Source organism: Hyperoodon ampullatus (assembly GCF_949752795.1).
Source record: "Hyperoodon ampullatus genome assembly, chromosome: 3".
In the NCBI taxonomy this organism is placed as follows: domain Eukaryota; kingdom Metazoa; phylum Chordata; class Mammalia; order Artiodactyla; family Ziphiidae; genus Hyperoodon; species Hyperoodon ampullatus.
In genome coordinates this window covers 65,990,946-66,012,633 of record NC_136916.1, presented here as the reverse complement: position 1 = coordinate 66,012,633, position 21,688 = coordinate 65,990,946, and the positions used below count along the sequence as shown (strand labels likewise).

Below are 21,688 nucleotides of genomic sequence, written 5' to 3'. Positions count from 1 at the left end.
ACTCATTTAATATCTTAGCATCCATTTTCTCACCTATAAAACTGAGATAATAATACCTAAGCTTCACATGGTTATCATGAGAATTAAATGAGATAACAGATGTAAAATATTATACTTAGGACAGTGCCTGGCACATGCTTAAATACTTAATAATGATAGACTTCATTAGCGTTATTAATCTTATTATTCTTGTTAAGAAATGCACAAATAAAACATTTAAAAAATCCAATCAAAGTGTGCTATAGAAGCTATTATTTCCAGGATAATAAAGCACGGTGTGTCCCAAATTTCTTCATGGTATACTGGCATAAACAACGAAAGGGGGCTTCCCTGGTGGCGCAGTGGTTGGGAGTCCACCTGCCAATGCAGGGGGCGCAGGTTCGTGCCCCGGTCCGGGAGGATCCTACGTGCCACGGAGCGTCTGGGCCCGTGAGCCGTGGCCACTGGGCCTGCGAGTCCGGAGCCTGTGCTCCGCGGCGGGAGGGGCCACGGCGGTGAGAGGCCCGCGTGTCGCAAACAAAACAAAACAACGAAAGGACTCTAAGTTGAAGGGAGCCAGGAGGAGGCTCAGCTCTGGCCTGACTTAATCCCTGAGGATTGTACAGGAAAATGTGGCCTACATGTAACTCATTTATGACACATTGATTTGGAGGTGCTACCTAACAAATTCTCCACAAATGCAAATCAGCATTATTTCAGTTATTAGGTAACATATTTAGATTTTTCAAGAGGGCTTTTCTTTTTAATTTAAAAAATAACATGTATTTGTGATTATAAAAATAATTTTAGATAACTGTCATAACTTTGGGAAAGAGAAGCACAAATAAACAGTAAAAACTATCAAGAGATGATTGGTATTTGTACTTCCAATCTTCTCTTCTTACAAATATTCACTTAGTTAATATGTGTACAATGAATATTTCTCCATGACATTTAATGTTCTTCTATAGGGACTTCCCTGGTGGTCCAGTGGTTAAGACTTTGCCTTCCAATGCCGGGGGTGAGCGTTGTTCAATCCCTGGACAGGGAGCTAAGATCCCACATGCCTCGGGGCCAAAAAACCAAAACAGAAAACAGAAGCAGTATTGTAACAAATTCAATAAAGACTTTAAAAATGGTCCACATCAAAAAAAATCTTTAAAAAAATCCTTCTATAACACTGGTCTTCAATTTTTTAAATAAAGCAGCAGAATGCTTTCTTACTCAGAAGCTTAAAAGCTAACAAAATCTTTTTCAGAAGCCTAAACCAAAGAACAGATAAAATCAGACCTCTGCTGACTGAAGCAGAAGTGGGGGACCCAGGACCCTACTTTGTTCTCCTCTCAAAGAGCCTTGAAGGGTTCCTCAGAGACCTGGGGACACCTGTGGGTGTGTTCCCTTGGAGTACAGTAAAAACTACTGAGCTTCAATACAAATAAAATTTAACTTGGTAACTTTTTGAATAGGAATGATGACCTTAGTACAACACACACAAAAAAGCATGGTGAAAAGTATCTCCCTCTTACTTATTTCCCTCAGCCACTCAGTTCCCTACCTTAGAAATCACCATGGTTACTAGTTTACATATCTTTCCAGAAGTAGTCTGTGCATATGCAAGAGTTGTTCCCTCCCACACAAATGGTATCATACAAGACTTGGAGGGTGAAATGAGCCAAGGCCATCTCCCCCTGCCATTGGTTGTTGTCCTTATCAAGCAAGGTTTGGAAAAGTGAGGTTTTCCTGCAGTAGTATTCAGGTTCCATTTCCCGAATTCTGTGTGTCAAGAACCAGTGGAATAACTTGTACTACTTGATTTGATTTCCTAACCTGATCTGCAGCCTTAAGTACCCATTCTGTGGTTTCCTGGTTGTGAGAGAAAGTTGTGTGTGGCATTAGCTTATTTCCTTCCTAACTTGTGTTTGGCCTCAAAGGGAGCAGCGCCCCCAGTGGATATGTCTGGTATTGTTTTGGAGTCAACAACAAAAGGTCTACAACTTTTTCCAACAGTTTTGTAGACATCCAATTTCTTATTTTAAATTCCTTTTCTGATTAAAATACTTACATTGAGAAATATTATAGATTTTAAAAGATGGAACAGTGTCATCCAATGGATATAAAATTTTACTTCAATCAATCCCTTACTATTGTGCCCAATTTTCAACATTATAAACAACACTGTTTTAATATTCAGAGTTCTTAGTTATATGCCACAGGAAGTAAGCTCTGGCTGACTTAAATATTAAGGAAGTTAACTGACAGGCTATTGGGTATATCATAGGATTTAGAAAACACAGGCATAGAAGTTACACTGCCTGGACCAATATCCAAATCACATACCATGAAATTGATCTGCTAAAAAAAACACTGGGCACCATATGCCACAGCTTGAACTCACACTATGATTTTGGACACCAGATGCAGCTGCCTCCAATTGTCAAAAGAATAGAGTTTGGGATGTCCTTGCTTCTTACTTCATTAGCCTCAGAGTAAAAGTCTAGAGTGGGTATGTTGGGTCATGAAGCCTAGGTCACAAGTTTATATACTAGACACAAAGAATACTGGGAAGCAAATACCTGGCATTCTCATGCTCTATAGTGGGAGGGCCACATTATATGCTTGGGAGCTCCACAAACATAGGATGTGCTCAATAGCACAACTCATGTTCACAATAGCTGTACTGAACAAATCCTTCTGCTTCCTTAGGATGAATTTTCAGCAATGATAATTTGAGTCAAAGGATATGAACATTTAAGATTTTTGATAGACACTGCAAAATTCAAATTGCCCACCAGAAAAAAAATATTTTAAACCAATTTATACTCCCAGAAAAAGAGTTTCTCCATGTTTTTACCAACACCAGATAATTTCATTATAAACAACCATTACTGATCTGACAGCTAAAAATGGAATTTTTAAAGGGTTGCATTTCTTTTATTACTAGTGTGATCAAAGACTTTTTCATGTGCTTATTGCCAATGTATACTTATATTTTCTTGAATTATCACTGTGAACCTTTTACCCATTTTTCTATTGGGGGGGGTCTCTCTTTTTCTTATTGATTTATAAGGCTCTTTACCAATAATAAAGATAGTAACCTTTTATCATCATATGTAGCAAATAACTTTTCCAGTCTGTTGTTTATCTAAATTTTTTGTTTTCTGTCATAAAGAATGTTTTCATTTTTATTTGATAAAATCTGTCAAACTTTCCCTTTAGTACACCTGGGTATTGTGTAAAACTTAGAAGGACCTTCCCACTTCAAGATTATAAAAACATTCTTTTAAATTTACTTCTGGCATTTTCATAGATTTTTGCATTTAAATGCAAGCTATGAAATTGATTGTGGGATAAGGTATGAGGTAAGTAGCCACTTATCTTTTTGTTAATTATTCTTATCCTCTATTTTAAAATTTTTATTGGAGGTTTTTATCTTTTTCTTAGTGATTTATAAGGATTCTCTCAATATAAATATAACAAAGGGTTAATACATGTTGTTAATATATTTTCCAGTTTACCTACTGCCATTAATTTTGCTTGTTATTTTGAAAGCATTTTTTATGTACTGAAGCTAAACAATTTTAGGTAGTCAAATAATTCTTTCTTTGTGATTTATTTTTTTCTTCCTTTCCTTTTATCCTTTAAAAGGTTATTCTTCACTATAAGATGAGGTAACTACATGTCTGTGTCTAGCCATTTGTATTTATTTTTCTTTAATCATCACTGTGTGTGGTAATTTTATGGTTTTATAATTTACTATCAAATCATTTAAAATTTATTTTGGGGTGTGGCATGAGGCAGAAGCCTAAATTCCACCCCCCGCCCCAGAGATTACTCAATAATTCACCGTTTCTCTACTGGTTTGAAATGCCACCTTTACTATAACTATATATATAGGATATATTCCCTGGTTTCCTAGTCTAGTTGATAATATTGTTCAGCATTGTGCCAATATCACATTGTTTTGTGTACTGCAGCTTTATAGTGGGACTAACATATGTAACTATAGATCCCTCAAGGCTTAAAAAAAATGAGGGTACTATATTTAGAATGACACGTGGAATTATAGTTCTATAATTGTATCCTCTTTTCCCTTTGGTTTTGATCTATAATTTTTATGGTCTTGATTTCTAATCTCTTTTTTTCTGTCTTATTCAATGAAATCCCTACAACTTGTCTAAAATCTTTTGTGGAATATCGTAAGGCATAAATAAACATACACATGAAAAAGCAAACAGCACATGGTAGGGGATTTTGTCCTAAAGCCCTCTGTGCTTTAAAAAAACTGCATTTACTAGTAAAGTATGGAATATGCATCTGTATAATCTTATGCTCACAAAACTCTCCAAAGAAACTTCCACAAAGAAACTACTTTCTGATGAGAAAAAAGCGGGGCGGGGCGGCGGGGGGCAGTAACCAAAAATCTCAGGGTCAGGAAAAACTTGTCCACTTAGTAGAACTTGTTTGAAAAACAACCTCTATTTGAAGAGCACCTGTCTTAGAAAGATCATTTCTTTGAACCCAGCTTGGGTGGTCTGCCCAAGCAGCTTTCCTTGTAATTTAAAACTCAAATGACTGGAAGCACTTTTTAACATCAAACAGAAAGCCCCAGATTTTAAAAGTATCTTCTGAGAAGACAGTAAAATCTTACTGTCCTTTCTGTCAAAAGTACACTGTGGTTGGGTTTAGATAAAGGCTTTCTGCTCCAAATAATCATGAATACATGAGTGAATCTTGTGTCAGTAAGTCTTCTCACTGAAAATGTTTCCTCTGAAAAGCAGAGGACAGAAAAGGCATCACAAAGCTGGGTATTTTAGCAATAAATACAGGAACCTATTTATACCCCAAAAGGACACAAATAGAATACAAGTGTAGTACACCTCCGACATTAAGATTAGTATCTAAGATGTTATGAAATAGTTAAATAGAAAAGCCCCAGGTGGTTGCAGCCTAAGAGGACTTGATAAAATAATATAACTAAGGAAGTATGTAAGTTTATATCCTTATGCAGTTTCCAGTGATTAAGACTTTTCAGGAAACACTGTTCACCAAAATCCACTATCTCATACCAGTGTCAAGAAAGCAGACATTTAAAAACAACTGCCATTGGCAGTTTAAAACCAGAGTCCTTATATTATAAATTATAATTTACCAAATGCCTTTGGCTTGCATTGAGCATTTAATAAATGGCATATAGCTTATACACATGGAGGTGAGTGAAGGCTTTAAGTTCCTGCAGAGCAAAATTCTGTGCTAAGTAGGCACAGCAAGTAATAAGAGTCACACCAATACAGCTGCAAAGAGAAACTTGGAATTTTCATCAGTTACTGTTTCGGCCCTCATGTAAGAAAAGGATTGGCTTGATGTGGATAAGTGTAGGAAAGAGACAGAACATCACAAAACACAGCAAATGATATAATTTAAGGAAAGAAGATTATCTGGACTGAAGCAGAACACACAGCCCTGGAGTAATACCAGTTTCCTAGGGAAGGGAGAAATGAATATTAAAACTAGAGCTCTCAAACATATTATAATTTACCACGTACATTTTGTTTGCATTAAGCATTTAATAAATGGCATATAGCTTATATGCATTGCCATTCTCAAATTATGTTTTGTCTTTATAAAGCTCCAAACTAAAAGAACTTTTTAAGATATTATTAAAAAGAATTATTTGAAACTAGGGAGATGCAACTGCAATTAGAATTCTAACACCCTAACTGGACCCACCAAGTGAGTGGCCCCTCACAGAACGGGGCCTGTGATGTAGGCCTGGCCCTGCAGGACTGGCCCACCTGAAAGCTGCATGTGCCAATTCTGGAGGCTAAAAACTGAGACTAGTGTCAAAGCACGGAAAACTCTATTCTATTATACAACTACTTTAAGTTAGTTCTAAGCAAGGTCCTTGCCTGATTCATCCTTTTTGGGGCCCTCATAGTATGCAGCACAGAGCTGGCTGTGCATAGAGATGTCTAAATGAAGGGACAACTGTCTTCCTTGTTTCAAGGAGAATATACAAGAATGTACAACTGTGGAACATGCTAACGCATTAATTAACCACATTTTCCACTATTCTGCTTTTTTAAACACTCATTAGAATGACTGGGGTGGGAACCCATCCCCAGTTAAAGATCAAGTATCTTGTAAATTCATATTGCTATTTCAGATTCAAACTCAGGACTACGGGATTTTTTCTTCAAACTCTTCTATCAACGTATAACAGCTCTCTTTCCCCTCTTTGACACTGAGAATCCTGGTCCTTAAGAGCAGCAAGGATGACAGAGTTAGAATATCCATAATTACTTATTTGCTTTATGCTACATTATAACACACAGCAGTTTGAGAATAACAAAATTAATAGTACACTAATTATGATTACTGAAAACAGTTAAAAATATTTTGGCATATGCCATACCTATTCCTCACTTCCAAAGAGGCTGTACTAGCTACATCATCAGAACATACAGTCATCTCATACTACACTCTCCCTCTTAATCTTCTTTAGTTTTAGTGCCATAATTACATATTTAATGTTCACTATCTGTCCACACGTCAATGTATCTATATTCATTGCTTGTCTGAAGCTTGTTCTCTATTAGACTCCTTAGCAAGGTCTTGTGGGAACAATATTCCCTGAGTTCTTGCATACTGATAAGTGTCTGTGCCTTTTATAAGGGAAGGTCAACTTTGCTGAATATAAACTCCTTGGCATGTATCTTCTTTTCTTGAGTGTATTAAAAATGTTACTTCATTTTCTTCTGAAATAAAACACTGATATTGAAAAGTCTAATGATAAATGAATTTTCTTTCATTTATATATCATGTGCTCTTTTGCACTTTCAATATGTAATTTTAAAATTTGAAGTACAATTTATACACAGTTACCATTTACCCTTTTTAGTGCACAGAGTTTTGACAAATGCATTCAGCAGTGAAACCACAACCACAATAAAGATATAGAACCATCATCTCCCAAATTCCCCTGGATGGTTACTTTCTAGTCATCTCCTCTCCTAACCCCTGACTATCACATATCTGTGTTCTAATTCTGTAGTTTTGCCTTTTTCAGTCATAGAAATCGAATCATTCCATATGCAGCTTTTTGACTCTGGTTTCTTTCACTTAGTACAATGCATCTGAGATTCATCCGTGTTGCTGCATGCATAGACAGTCTGTTCCTTTTTATTTCGGAATAGTATTTAATTGCATAGATACTTTCCATGCTTATGGATTGCTTATTCATTTACCAGTTGAAGAATATTTGGGTTGTTTCAAGTTTGGGCCAATTATGAATAAAGCTGCTATAAACATTCATTTACAGGTTTTTGTGAGCACATATTTTGTTTTATTTATCTGGGGTAACTAGGAGTGGGACTGCTGGGCCATATAGTAAGTATATATTTAATTTTATGAGAGACTTACACACTGTTTTCCAAAGTGGCTGTTCCATTGTGCATTTCCCACTAGTAGTGTAAGTAAGAGAGTTACAATTGCTCTGTATGCTCACCAGCACTTGGTAGTATCAATTTTCTTTTTTTATGAAATTTTAGTAGGTATGATGAAGTCTCTTCTTGTGGTTTGAATTTGTATTTCCTAATGAGGTAGAGCATCTTTTCATACACTTACTTGCCATCTGTGTGTCTTCTTCGGTGAAATATCTATTCAAATCTTTTGCACATTTATTACTTTTTATTCTGTAATGTATCCAAAGCACATAAAACACTTCCTGGTCTATACGTATCAGGAACTAAAAAATAAACACTGACAACAGAGCGAATGAATATAATACTCTCTTCCTCAACCAAAAAAGGTAGAGAAAGAACACTGCCCAGCTTGGAAAACATGTGGAAAGTTCATGATTTTTAAAATTTTAAAACAAATAAAATCAGCTTTCATTTGCAAATCTTTTAGTATCAGATCTCTTAGTTCTTCTCTACAGAAAGTAGAAAGACTCTAGTGTATATTACTGAACCAGTGAATTTAAAATTATAAAACAACATGGAATGCTAACATGGAGTGTTAACAGAGAGTGCTATTTGATTATGCTTATAAAGTTACTTATTGAGGCAAGGGAGAAAATTTTCTAAAGCAGTCTCATTTTAATAATGTTCACTTGGTCTGTTGTACCAAATAGATTTTAGACATATAGTACTGATTAGAATAAAATAAACTGAATGAAAGCAAAGCAAAATAGTATTTAACATGGAAAATGTATTTGCAAAAAGTTCTATATGTGGTCTTGCATACATGGAAGTCTTTTTAAGTGTTATTATGTTATTGAGAAAATTTGAAGATATTGAATAAGCAAGTCTTGGTTAATAAGAAAATGTCTTCTCAGCAAGAAATCTGAGGACAGAAGAATGATGCAGAAAATTTAATAAGGAAGAGATGATTCAGTTTTGATATTTTTGTGACCACAAAGAATGTGGACTTGTGACAGAATTTGGAGGTATTTTTGCAGTGGACATTTGGACATTTGGATCCGTGTGAGCTGCGGATAAAGAGGAAAACTTTTCCCACTGGCACAGTGATGACTAGTGTAAATCCACACTGCCTTCTCTACCTCTGACTCCCTCCATTCTGATGCTAGAACACTTAGGGTGGGTGGGGATAGCAGGGGGGCCAACATCCAGGAACTGCAAATCAAGACAGCTCAAGGGGTCTTGACGAGACGCTAATAATGCTGCCGACCAACCAATCTTTACTATGGGTATGTATATTATGTGCATCCTATACTTCAGTTTGCATCAAAATTCAATGTAACAATCACAAGTGATTATTACATTGCATATCATATTCTACAATGTAACATTTTAATAACACTGAGATTAATTTTTTAATTAAATGATTTTCCTAAGTATAATGATGCCTCAGAGCAGGAGTAAGAAACTTTCAAGTGGATATGTTATTTCAAGGGTTCTTCTTTAATTGGTGAATTTGGGACAATTAGATAGGCAATTTAATTATTCCACAGAGACATATTCTAATTTTAAATGAGAAACCATATATATTTTAAGCAAAACCTAATTAGACTTTCTGCATTTCCTAAAATTAACCTCCCACTGAGAAGGTGTTATGTTTCAAAGATTACAAAAATATATTTAAAAATGTAGGATGAGCATCAAATTAAAACATTAATTTTAAAGTCTAGTGTTAAACTGTCTTCTCTAATAACAAGACAGTTATGATTAGCAAGTCTTTAGATATGTTCTTAAGTAGGATCTGGTTATATAATTTTAAAGTCACAATTAAACATGTTGGCTCTGGAGAAGACCCCAGGTGGTTTGCAGTGTTAAACAGCAGATTAAAGTCGACACAACTAATTTCTTTACTTTAATCTTATTAGTGGTACAACAGCTGTCAACTGTAACCATTTCTGTTCAGCCTTCCGAGACATAAACAAAATGCTTCAATATGTCAAATGGAGATGAGTATTTATCAATCACTATGGCTAATTAGCTTGCAAAACAATGTTTTTACTTTTATTGTCTTGAGGAAAGTTATTCACTTCTAGTAAACCTTAATCTAAAAATAGACATTTAGAATTATATTACAATAATCCTGCCTAGAAATAAGGAATTGCTTATTAACAATGGATTGTATCCTAAATTTCACCCACACTGGCAAATACCATTTTATTAACACTTAATGAGGGGCTATAATGTAGCAGATACATGGGGTGGCACATGGTTTCCACCTCTATAGTACCCACATCTGTTACTGATGGGAAATAAGTCTTATGATAAATTTACTCCATATTTGCCACCTGATTTAAGTCATGAGAAGGGTGTTTAAGGTAACACAGAAACGTTGCACTGCTTTTTTAGACTTCATTGCTAGATCTTCTCTGAACATTTTGTCTCATATATACAGATAGTTACAAGTGGTTTTCGTTCATCTTTCCCAATTTCTGTTAGATCATTCCTGTTGTCCCTCTTTGGCTCCTAACCTGTTAGGAGGGAAAAATCATTCCACAAGCATTTTCTGTACCCACACCAATAAGCCACTACAATAATTGGTTTAAAAGCCTTAAACCAATCAACCAAACAGTACCACCTCCACCAAAAGTAAAAAACTAAACAAATAAACTAAATAACAACAACAAAAAAACCCCAAGCTACTCACAGGAATGATGACCGTAATATTTGATAAGATATCAAAGAAATATTAAATTTTTATTAAATTTTTAAAAGTTAAATATTCACATATCAGAAACAAAAGTATAGCCATCATTACCCTGTAAATACCAGCTTTGTAAGAGATCCACTGAGGACCCTTACAGACTCAAACAAATTAAATCGCACTTTCTACATACACCTTCAATAATTCAACTCTTTTTTTGTTATGTGGTGTAGAGTAACTTACTGATTAGTCTTATCTTTCCAGTTGTGATGTAAGCTCTTTGAAGATAAAAATCTCACATATCTCAGAAGAAATTTAACAAATACCTGCAGACTGATAATATCTCTCTTTGGTGATACCATGTAGGCAATAAGGTAGAGAAGGAAGAGTACCAGAATAGAATGCACAGTCCTAGCTGCCAGTGTGATAACTGATGGTAAATTGTTCAGTCTTTTTAAGCCTTAGTTTCTTCATTTATATAATGTGATAAATTGGTGAAGACAAGCCAAAAACTCTGTTAAATAAATGTAATATATTTATAAAACAGTTTTATTACTCTTGTATTTCTGACAATGCCAAGTGTTTTGCAGGGATTCAAAACAACTTCTTTGTAAAGGTTCTCTCTCTCACTCATCTTTTACCCACAATACTAAACAAAGTACTAAGTACATGGCAATAAAAGAATATATTAAATGACTGAATTCTTCTTTGGTTAAAATAGCATAAGCAATACGGGCTTAAATTAAGGTAGTGGCAGCACTAATAGAAACATGAGTGAATGAAATAGATATAAACTTTTCTTGCCAAAATGTGAAATAAATAAGGAATAAATACCTTTTACTTTTCCCTGAATTAGTCATTTTGTCCAATTCCCTCAGACTTAATTATTTTTGATATTGTACCGACAGTATTCTAATATTTTTTCCTCTTATTAGAACATTTGTGTCCTAAGAATATCAAAATGTGTACAGCGTCCCAAGCACATCCTATTATTTCAGGCCTCCATGATCTTGCACATGCTGTGCTCTCTGCCTAGTAGGATTTGTTAATTTGGCAAACTCTGAATCTATCTTTTAAAACCCAATTTAGATGGCATATCCTACAGGAAAGATCCTGTGTCCTCCTATGGCAGTTAATTACTCCATCCTTCATGTTATCTCTGTACTTGGTGCATACTTCTAGTTATACTTAGCACATCATACTAAATTACCTCTTCCCCTGTTTAGCTCACCTCTTAATGAATGAGCCCGCTGAGGGTATGGACAATGTTTTATTTCCACAAGTCTACTGCTCAGCACACAACTCTCAATCAGAATTGTACCAACCTCCTAGGTATGTGTGTAAAGGTATAATAACATATTTGGTTGTCACAATGACTAAGGGCAGAGGTATTTAATGGGCCAAGGGATATTACACACCTTGCAGTGTGCAGGGCAATCCCGCATTCTGACCCAGTGCTACTGGTATCCCATGCTAGAGTGTGACAATTCACAAAGCCCTTTCCTACATATTAGCATTTCACCTTCACAACAACCCTGTGAGATAGAAATCTTTCCCCCCATTTCCCAGATGAAAAATACTACAGCACAAAAAGGTCTTAAGAGACAGGTCTCACATTAAGTACTGGCAAAGCTGGTATTTGAACTCTAATGCTCTGACTCTAAATCCCAGCTGAGTTTAATCCATTAGTGCACTATATTCCCTTTTCTCTAATTCTAAATACAGATATTCCTGGCTTCAGTTCTAGAACTAATCAAGTGGGAAAGTGAATATGTTTATAGAAGTAGATTTTAGCCTAAAATACATTATGTGTTAGACTGTGTACATATTTGTAAAATGTGATATTATAATCTTCATCCTATTTAGGTGTTTCTCAAGAATCTAAGTCCCAGATGGTAACAAAAGAAAAGAGGTTACAAAGTTAGCAAAGTGCGACATAGTTCATAATTCTGAAAGTGCTACAGAGTATTTCAGTAAGACTGCTGTGTTACACTGTCTAGAACACCAAAGGACTTGGTCACAAGCTCTACATCAATTGTTTAGTGCATTGACACTTTCCTCACAGAAATACACTGCTGATTTTAGAAGGAAATTAATAAGAAAATAGGATTCACTTAATAGAAATTAGCTTTACAACCATCTTTGCTGGAATGCATAAATTTGAAAAATAGAGAGATTTGTATTTACATTAGCTCAAATGTCAATGCTGAGAACTATTTATATGGATTTTTATTTTCAGTAAGGCAATAACCTGAACTCTGAATCAATAGCTAGGCTTGATGAAAATGATTCCCTGGAGAAGGCATTAGTGTAAAGGGAATAGAAAGCAAGTTAGAGCCTCAAATAAGCTGTGAGTAACGTCCCAGGAGTTATTTACCAGTGACAGTCCAAGTTAAAGATTTTCTTAAGTAGACACGTAACCAAAAATGTTCAACCAACAAAATATTACCTGAGAACTATCTACATGGAAAGAAAATGCCTTAATGTAGACTGGGCTAAGAAAGAAGTTTCAAATTTCTGATAAAATTTTGCAAATTTTATCAGAAAACATGAATCCAGCATCTACCAGTGCAATTTTGGTAAAACAACAACCCCATCTAGAATGAAGTTTTGCATTTCTTATTGGGAAAGAAAGAGAGAGAGGAATAGGATGATGCAATGCTCCGAAACTTGCATCAGGTACTTGATTATGTCATGCTTTGGGATAGATGTTTAATAATATGGAGATATTGTGTGGTTTCCCTGAGAAGAACAAAATTGCAAGTCCAAAAAAAGCTTGAACTGAAATAAGTCAACGTTTTTCTTACTTCTTTTAAGTACTATAAAAAAAATGACTTAACAGAAAAATCATTTGTCTTTTACCAATGCTATATCTTTCTCCTAGCAGTTGAAACTGCACTGTTAAATCTTAAAATAAAGGCATATTATTCAGTTCTTAAAAATATAATAAAGCTTTACCTTGTAGTATAGGATTAACATTCTGAGCTGCATCATGCTGTCAGGACTTGAGTGGGGGGTTGGGGGGTGGTGACTGCTCTTGCAATCTCCTCACATTCAAAACATCTTAACCTCAGCTTCAAAACAGGCAACTGGTTCTAATTTCAGAAGATAACTGGTGCAATGATTAAGTTAATCATGAACAAATATTTTTTATTAAAAAGTTGGACTATGGTCCATTATGATCAAGTCTGAGAAAATAGAGTCTAAGAAAATATACTTCTAGTTTTTGTAAAAATAAGACAGTGTTACTGGGATTCAAACTAAGTTCTAATTATAAAGTTAATAATGAGGTAATCAATCTGGGACCCAAGGGCCAACCAAGAAAGTTAACACTTGAGGGCTATAAAGAACATGAGTAGTACTGTTACTTCTTCTTGCAGAACTTATGTATTGTTATTAAAGAACAATACAGAATACATTTTCCAATCTTTGATGCTGAAAATAAGCTCTGCACTCTAGAGTATGTTACTTGAAGTGTGCTTACCTTAGTATCCAGGGACAGAATGTTTAATGTATATAATTTTCTATACAGATTCTCCAAACTGGGGTTAGGAGAAAAAAGGAAAGTTCTGCCAGTCCCAGATTGTAGAAACATTTAATGTTCATAAAGAACTATACCCTAGAGAACTTGTAAAACGTGCTTTCTCTATTTCTACTTTAAAACGTGGGCATTCATTCATTCTTCCTTGGTATGAAAGAATTTAGAAAAACAATTCTATGAGGTTGCAAGGAAGGTTCTATAACATAGTCCCATATTTTCAACCCAATCTAGAGTTTTAAAAAATCTTTAATATTTGTATTTAAAAGTATCAGGCTCTAGGTTGGAAAGGACAGAAATTTATTCAAAATATGTCAAGTAAAAAGAGACATTTACTGTAAGGCTGTTGGGAACTTTCACGTGAATCCAGGAGAAAATGAACTACCAGACTTCAGGAGGGCAGGAACAATGCCAGCTCTGTGGACTGGGCCTACTCTCATTTCCAGCCCCCTTTTCTCTCATGAAGCAGTTCTGGTCTCCTCCTTTCCCCCAACTGGCTTTCATTAGTCCTGCTAAACTTGGAGTGAACACAGCCCTGTAATGACCATCCCAGAAGTTACTCTACATGATTTTTCAAATTCAAATACACACACACACAAAATGGGTTGGAGTTTTATAATTTTCCAACTGCAAATTCCTGAGAGAGAAACTTGACTGGACCAGTTTAATTTTGGGGGCTGCGTTTTAAGCCTGATATTGATGGCTGGTCTACAGATTGGCTGCTTTTGAGTCAAATGTCCATTCTTGGTTTAACCAGCTATGGCCATTGAGGGAAACACCCTATGGCATAAAATATAGCTGCTTAGAAGAGGCACAGCTGCAATGCCTAGAACATGTAGTATTCATAACACCCATAAAAAGGGAACAACAAATAGGAATGGAGTTGAGGCGAATATGAAGTGAATATGACAAGCCAAGAAGAAATAAAGGGTAGCAGGGTAGGAAGCTCATGGTGAAAACAGGTTAACGGAGTCTGGATTGTGTTACACGCTGAAGAGAAAGGCAAAGATTTAACAGTAGATGAGCTCCAAAGAGAACAGACACGTGAGTCAAGAGACCAGAATAAGAAGCAAGCTATAGGCCAGGCACATGAGGCCAGGCATCTGAGGAAACTAAGTTTGCAGACATTAGATACATAACAAAATGTTCCTTTTATGAAGAGCTTACATAAACCACCAGGCTGGCTACTCCACAAAGGTAACACTGCAGGCTAGTACTAATGATATTTAGAGTTTAACCCACCTCATTTCCCTGTAAGTTCCCTAAGGACAAGGTCTATTTCAAATGGTTCCTAGATGTGGCAATCCCATTCCCATGTCCATATGTACATACAACTGATCCCAAGAAAGGAATCCCTAGAGAACAGTTTCCCTGGGTATCAGGATCAGAAGCCCTACGTCATGTACCTGCTTCTGGTATACACGGAATATCCCTTTTCCACTATGAAATGAACTGCATCAGTTGCTACCCTGTGAGTATCACTAGACCAAGAAAAAGGAACAGACACCTTTAGGGATGAAACCTCAATAATCATGGGAGAGTAATTCTGAACACTCTGCCATTTGGAAAGAAGAAACACTCCTTGAAAAAAGAGTATCATGGCTCTCTTTCAGGTTGCAGTCATGCCCCAAACATTGTTGCTCCTGACCCTCATTCTGGCAGCGGTCACGTACATGGCTTCCGGTGACTGTGAGGAGTGAAAAAGGGAAGCCACGCAAAGCATCTGACACACGGACTGAGGATGCTCTCAATAAGTGTTAAGTTCTGCCTCCCCACCAACTTCAAAGGATCAAGCAAACGCAATATTGCCAAGTAGATAAATTGCACAAGTTTATGTTATTTTACTTTGGAGAATAAATTTGTGATCTTCCTAGTAAGCAAGGCACTACCTCACATCATCCTAAATTTATTTATTTTTACTGTATTCAGTGACTATTGTTCTACCTGAGACTGATTTACTAGATAGATAAATGTATATACTCTAAAGAAGCAAAAAAGCAACTTAATTTGTTTGATGTGAATAGAGAGGTATACTTTATAAAGGCCACAGCAGCAGGAAGAATTTATTTTTCATCATAGATTAAAACGGGGGTAATCTTATATAAACCCGTGTACTCTGATTCTAAAACTGTGATAAGGACAACAACCAAGAATATAGTTCTAGCATTCTCTTTGACCTTCTGAGGAAAGAAGTTACAGATATAAGATATACAAATTCACAGAAGTTTAAAGATGGAATAAAAACATATTGCCTTAAGTCTAGCTAACAGAGTGGTCAAAATCAGTAGGGCCTTATTTGGCTAAGATTGAGATGTGATCATATTTTAAGTCCACAGAGTCAAGTATTTGAAGCAGTGTGCTCTTTTACTGCTTTACTTCCGTGTCTCAGAAAATGAATTCATTCATGTATTCAAATGATATTTATTAAGATATCATATGATTTATAAGTAATGTATTTACTATGGTCTCTGATCCCAAGGAATTATAATATCTCTGAGGAGAAGATAACACAACAAATGGAGTACTTGGCAACATTAAATAAATTGCTAAATTGGACTATTCTCTAAACTGTTTGATATTTCTTCAGTGGTTTAGATGAAGATACATATCTTTTACAGATCAACTTCAGGAGTGGCACAAAGTTAAAGAAAAAGAAACTAAATTAGAGGCCAAATCAGGATCCAAAAAGGATCTTGACAGGCTGGGCCAAAATTAACCAGGATGAAGTTTGGACTTAGGGTAAAAAAAACAAATGACCAAGTAAAATTAATAGACCATAGATTCTCGGAACCCAAAGTGACACAGACTTAGGGATTTAAAGTTCAATAATTAAGTAGGGTAAGTGGAGTCAAAACAATAACAACTACCAAAAACACCCCATTGATATTAACTAAGTGCTTTCTTTGTGCAGAGCACTTAATAAATACGCACACTTTTAGCAGTCAACAAGCCCTACCCTGGTAGGGTTACCATTTAACTGAGGCTCTGTTACAACAAGTAATTTAGCCCATGATCCCATAGCTACCAAGTGAAAAGCAGAGATTTAAGCTCAGATCTGACTGCAGAGCCTGTCTGTTCCCCATTATACCATGTGGTCTGCACTGCTCCATGTTGATAAGACTACTTCCATATTAAAAAATTGTGTCCAGAGGGACAATGGAGGAAGAGAAGCAAGGCTGATGGAGAAGAAAGAGGGGCTGGTGAGTTCTGCTACAGAACAACCTAGAGCAGCTTAGAGAATAAAATAGTTAAGTACAATAGCTTAACTCTTTGGCCCCTTTTTTGTCCATGAGTACCTGTCAAGAACTAGGAATACCAGGTAAGTAAAAGGCAACCTGGAAAAGACAGCCCAGTATCATTTTTGGTGGTCCAAAAGGTTTGCTGGCTTCTTTATGAAATATGAACATTTACTGCTGCCTGAAAAGGGCTTGGAGATGTGGAATGCCAGCAAGTGTCAACTCTCACTTCTGTTATCATTGCCACTATGTAAATATACTATAAAAACACAACACAAAGTTTAGGTCACAGTAGATCCACCTTCTTATTTACATAACATGGGGCATTCTTTTTGCTCAAAGAAAATGACAAACTACCATTTATTTTCAAATATTAAAAGCTATGTTAAGAGGCAAACTAGTATATATAGAATGTATAAATAACAAGGTCCTAATAGCACAGGGAACTATATTCAATATCCTGTGATAAACCATAATGAAAAATAATATAAAAAAGAATGTACATATGTATAACTGAATCACCTTGCTGTACAGCAGAAATTAACACAACACTGTAAATAAACTATACTTTGATTTTTAAAAAAACCTATGTAAAAAAACAACTGTTATTAGCCTAAACCAAAGAAAAGGTTAGAATATGTCATTCATTGTTTTGTACTTGTTTTCTCCAAGTAAAATTAGGAGGCAGAATAACATGAGTCATTCCAAAAGTAGATACAACATGAAATGAAAATTGCCTTGTTAAAAAAGAGGGGATATATGTATACGTATAACTGATTCACTTTGCTGTACAGTAGAAACTAACACAACATTGTAAAGCAACTATACTCCAATAAAAATTCAAAAAAAAAAAAGAAAGAAAATTGCCTTGTTTCACGGTGATCTTTCTTGGCACTGAAAATAATTTTACTGGAGCACATTTGTTAAAGAGGTTGATTTTAGAATATCATATCCTGACCAAGTCTTTTCAGTAATAACTGATATATATATATATATATATATATATATATATATTGAAGTATAGTTGATTTACAATATTGTGTTAGTTGTAGGTGTACAGCACAATGGTTCAGTTTTATCTATATATCTATAAATCTATAAGCATATCTATCTATCTATATCTTCTTTTTCAGATTCTTTTCCTTTATAGGTTATTATGAAATATTGAACATAGTCCCCTGTGCTATACAGTAGGCCCCTATTGGTTATCCATTTTATACATAGTAGTGTGTATATGTTAATCCCAACCTCCTAATTTATCCCTCCTCTACCCCTTTCTCCTTTGGGAACCAAAAGTTTGTTTTCTATGTCTGTGGGCCTATTTCTGTTTTGTAAATAAGTTCATTTGTATCTTTTTTGATTCCACATATAAGTGATATCATATGATAACTGTCTTTGCCTGGCTTATTTCACTTAGTAGGATAATCTCTAGGTCCATCCATGTTGTTGCAAATGGCATTATTTCATTCTTTTTCATGGTTGAGTAATATCCCATTGTACATGACAAACCCACACTTAATATCATACTCAATGGTGAAAAGCTGAAAGCATTTCCTCTAAGATCAGGAATAAGACAAGGATGTCCACTCTCACCACTTTTATTCGACATAGTTTTGGAAGTCCTAGCCACAGCAATCAGAGAAGAAAAAGAAATAAAAGGAATCCACGTTGGAACAGAAGAAGTAAAACTGTCAGTGTTTGCAGATGACATGATACTATACATAGAAAATCCTAAAGACGCTACCAGAAAACTACTAGAGCTCATCAATGAATTTGGTAAAGTTGCAGGACACAAATACACAGAAATCTGTTGCATTTCTATACACTAACAGTGAAAGATCAAAGAGAAGAATTAAGAAAACAATTCCATTTACCATCGCATCAGAAAGAATAAAATACCTAGGATTAAATCTACCAAAGGAGGCAAAAGACCTGTACTCTGAAAACTATAAGACACTGATGAAAGAAATTGAAGATGACACAAACAGGTGGAAAGATATACTGTGCTCTTGGATTGGAAGAATCAATATTGTTAAAATGACTATATTACTCAATGCAGTCTACAGATTCAATGCAATCCCTATCAAACTACCAATGGCATTTTTCACAGAATTAAAACAAAAAATTTTAAAATTTGTATGGAAACACAAAAGACTCTGAATAGCCAAAGCAATCTTGAGAAAGAAAAACGGAGCTGGAGGAATCAAGCTCCTTGACTTCAGACTATAATACAAAGTTACAGTAATTAAAATAGTATGGTACTGGCACAGAAACAGACATGTAGATCAATGGACAGGATAGAAAGCTCAAAAATAAACCAATACACCTATGGTCAATTAATCTACAACAAAGGAGGCAAGAAAAGCCAATGGAGAAAAGACAGTCTCTTCAATAAACAGTACTGGGAAAACTGGACAGCTACAGGTAAAATAATGAAATTAGAACATTCTCTTAACACCATACACAAAAATAAACTCAAAATGGATTAAATACCTAAATGTAAGACTGGATACTATAAAACTCCTAGAGGAAAACATAGGCAGAACACTCTTTGACATAAATTGCAGCAATATCTTTTTGGATCCATCTCTGAGAATAATGGAAATAAAAACAAAAATAAACAAATGGGACCTAACCAATGATAATTTGAAAAGGATTCAAGCAGGTTTATGGGCTTTCTCTGTTTCTAAAAAAAAGAAAAATAACCCAGTGAAGATTCAGAAAGGTTTCAAAAATTTAAATTTTCATAAGTGGGTATAATTCTCAATTTCACACTAAAAAAATCTGCTAGAAGCAAAATATTCACTCAGAGGGAGTTACCTAGCAATAATTATAGGACAACTGCTGAGGTACCAGGTGGAGTAAAAAGGAAGAGGGGCAAAGTGGTGAGGAAAGAGGATCAGGGAGTTGGTTTTTCCATTCACAGTGCTCTGGGACTGCAGGGGCAGTGAAACGTTAGGTCTGCAGTCATAGGTGATCCACATGATAAATGTTACTAGATAGTGGCTGCAACTTCTCAAATCTTTTCCTGTTTATTGCTGAGAAAAATGAACTATTGTAGGATGGTAAAAAAAAAAAAAAAAAAAAAACGAAAACCAAAATACAGTCTCTCTAGGTAAGAGTCACGAAATGCCACAGGAAGCAGAAAACAAAATGTGCTAAGGTGGCAGAAGTTTCATGATGACGAGGGCTGGGAGCTCAACAGGGATAGAAGGGGAGGATCTGGGCAAGTTGAGAGCCAAGGAAGTCCCAAGGCCAGAGAGCAGTTAGAAGGAATATGAAAAAGTCACTGACTCAGGCCCACCAGTGTGCTCTGAGTCTACATTTAAATCTAATGTAGTTGTGGCATTTTTTTTGCCTGTCTCCAAGTAAGCAGCATAACCTTAATTCATTAGCCCGGAGAAGTGAGGCTAGTTTAGAAAGTAGAGTCATGATCTTGAGCTGTGCTAAGGACGGACAGGAGAATCTTAGAGTCAATGCTAGATGCCCACAGCCCTGAGTGCTGGCCTCACTCAGTAAGCAGTACCTGGCTGGAAACACAAAACTATTGGCCTAAGATGAGATGAAGAAACAAACTCTCAATCCTGGCACTGTGGCTAGCTGAGAAGCATTGATCTGGACTTTCAGGATTCCATGGCTCCTTTCCAAAGCAGGTGTGCTAATTCTTACTTAGGTCTTTTTGGGAACTATGGAAACCTCTTCTGTTCCCTAAACAAGAGGCACAAATAAGCACCAGAACATGCCCTCTGCCACAATGACAAAGGTAGCTTTTGGGAAATAGGCATTTCATCTAGGTTACCATTAAGGGAGCTTAGGGTCATGCGTGTTGCAGCCTACCAGAAAACAAACAAAACAACAACAACAATGAAATCAAAAAAGAAACAAAACAAAAACTACAAGTGCAGTTAAGATGAACAATATGAATTATTAACAGTTATGAAAAGCACTGTCCCGAAGAATCAAATGCCATTTATTTTCTTACCTCAAATATTTTACTGTATTTCATTCTTTCCTTCCTCTCTCTCTCTCTGCCAATTAATATACATTGAGTGCTGACAACATGCCAAGCAACACACTGTCAATAAAGTCTACTTTGAAAAGGAATAGCAACTCTTCTGGGTTAGAACATCTATATGTGTGCTATAACTGCCCCATGTACAGTTTTCTGCTCCAAAGAAAGATATCCTGACTTTAAAGGACACCTATACATTCTTTCATTAATCTCTACTTTGTCAGTAGAGCAAAAGAACCCAAACTAACTGAGTATCAAAGTCTGTACTTAGAAATCTCTCACGTCAAATAGATAACACTGTCTTAAACCAGGCAAGATTACTACTTTAAAAACTGTCACCTTGGGGCTTCCCTGGTGGCGCAGTGGTTGAGAGTCCGCCTGCCGATGCAGGGGACACGGGTTCGTGCCCCGGTCCGGGAAGATCCCACATGCCGCGGAGCGGCTGGGCCCGTGAGCCATGGCCGCTGAGCCTGGGCGTCCGGAGCCTGTGCTCCGCAACGGGAGAGGCCACAACGGTGAGAGGCCCGCGTACCACACAAAAAAATAAAAACTGTCACCTAATATTTATATAACACTTTAAGGTTTACAAAGAACTCTCACATACATTATTACTTCAACTGATCCCCACACTGTGAGGTGAATATGACTACCCCTGTTTGACCAAATGAGGAAACAGATGCAACAAGATTAAGGCACTTGTCCCAATTCTCCCAACTAGTAACCAGCAGAGGTAAAACTGGAATTCAGGTTTGTATGACTCCAAAGCTGGTGCTATTTATATTTTACCAAATGTCTCTCAGGAAG

General features: G+C 36.0%; 1 protein-coding gene across 2 annotated transcripts in view; it reads right to left on the bottom strand.

Annotated features, from left to right (window-relative positions):
- SCAPER (S-phase cyclin A associated protein in the ER) overlaps window positions 1-21,688 on the bottom strand; it is a gene marked incomplete at both ends in the record, with an annotated part of 359,493 nt that overhangs the window by 125,426 nt on the left and 212,379 nt on the right. The window lies entirely within an intron of this gene.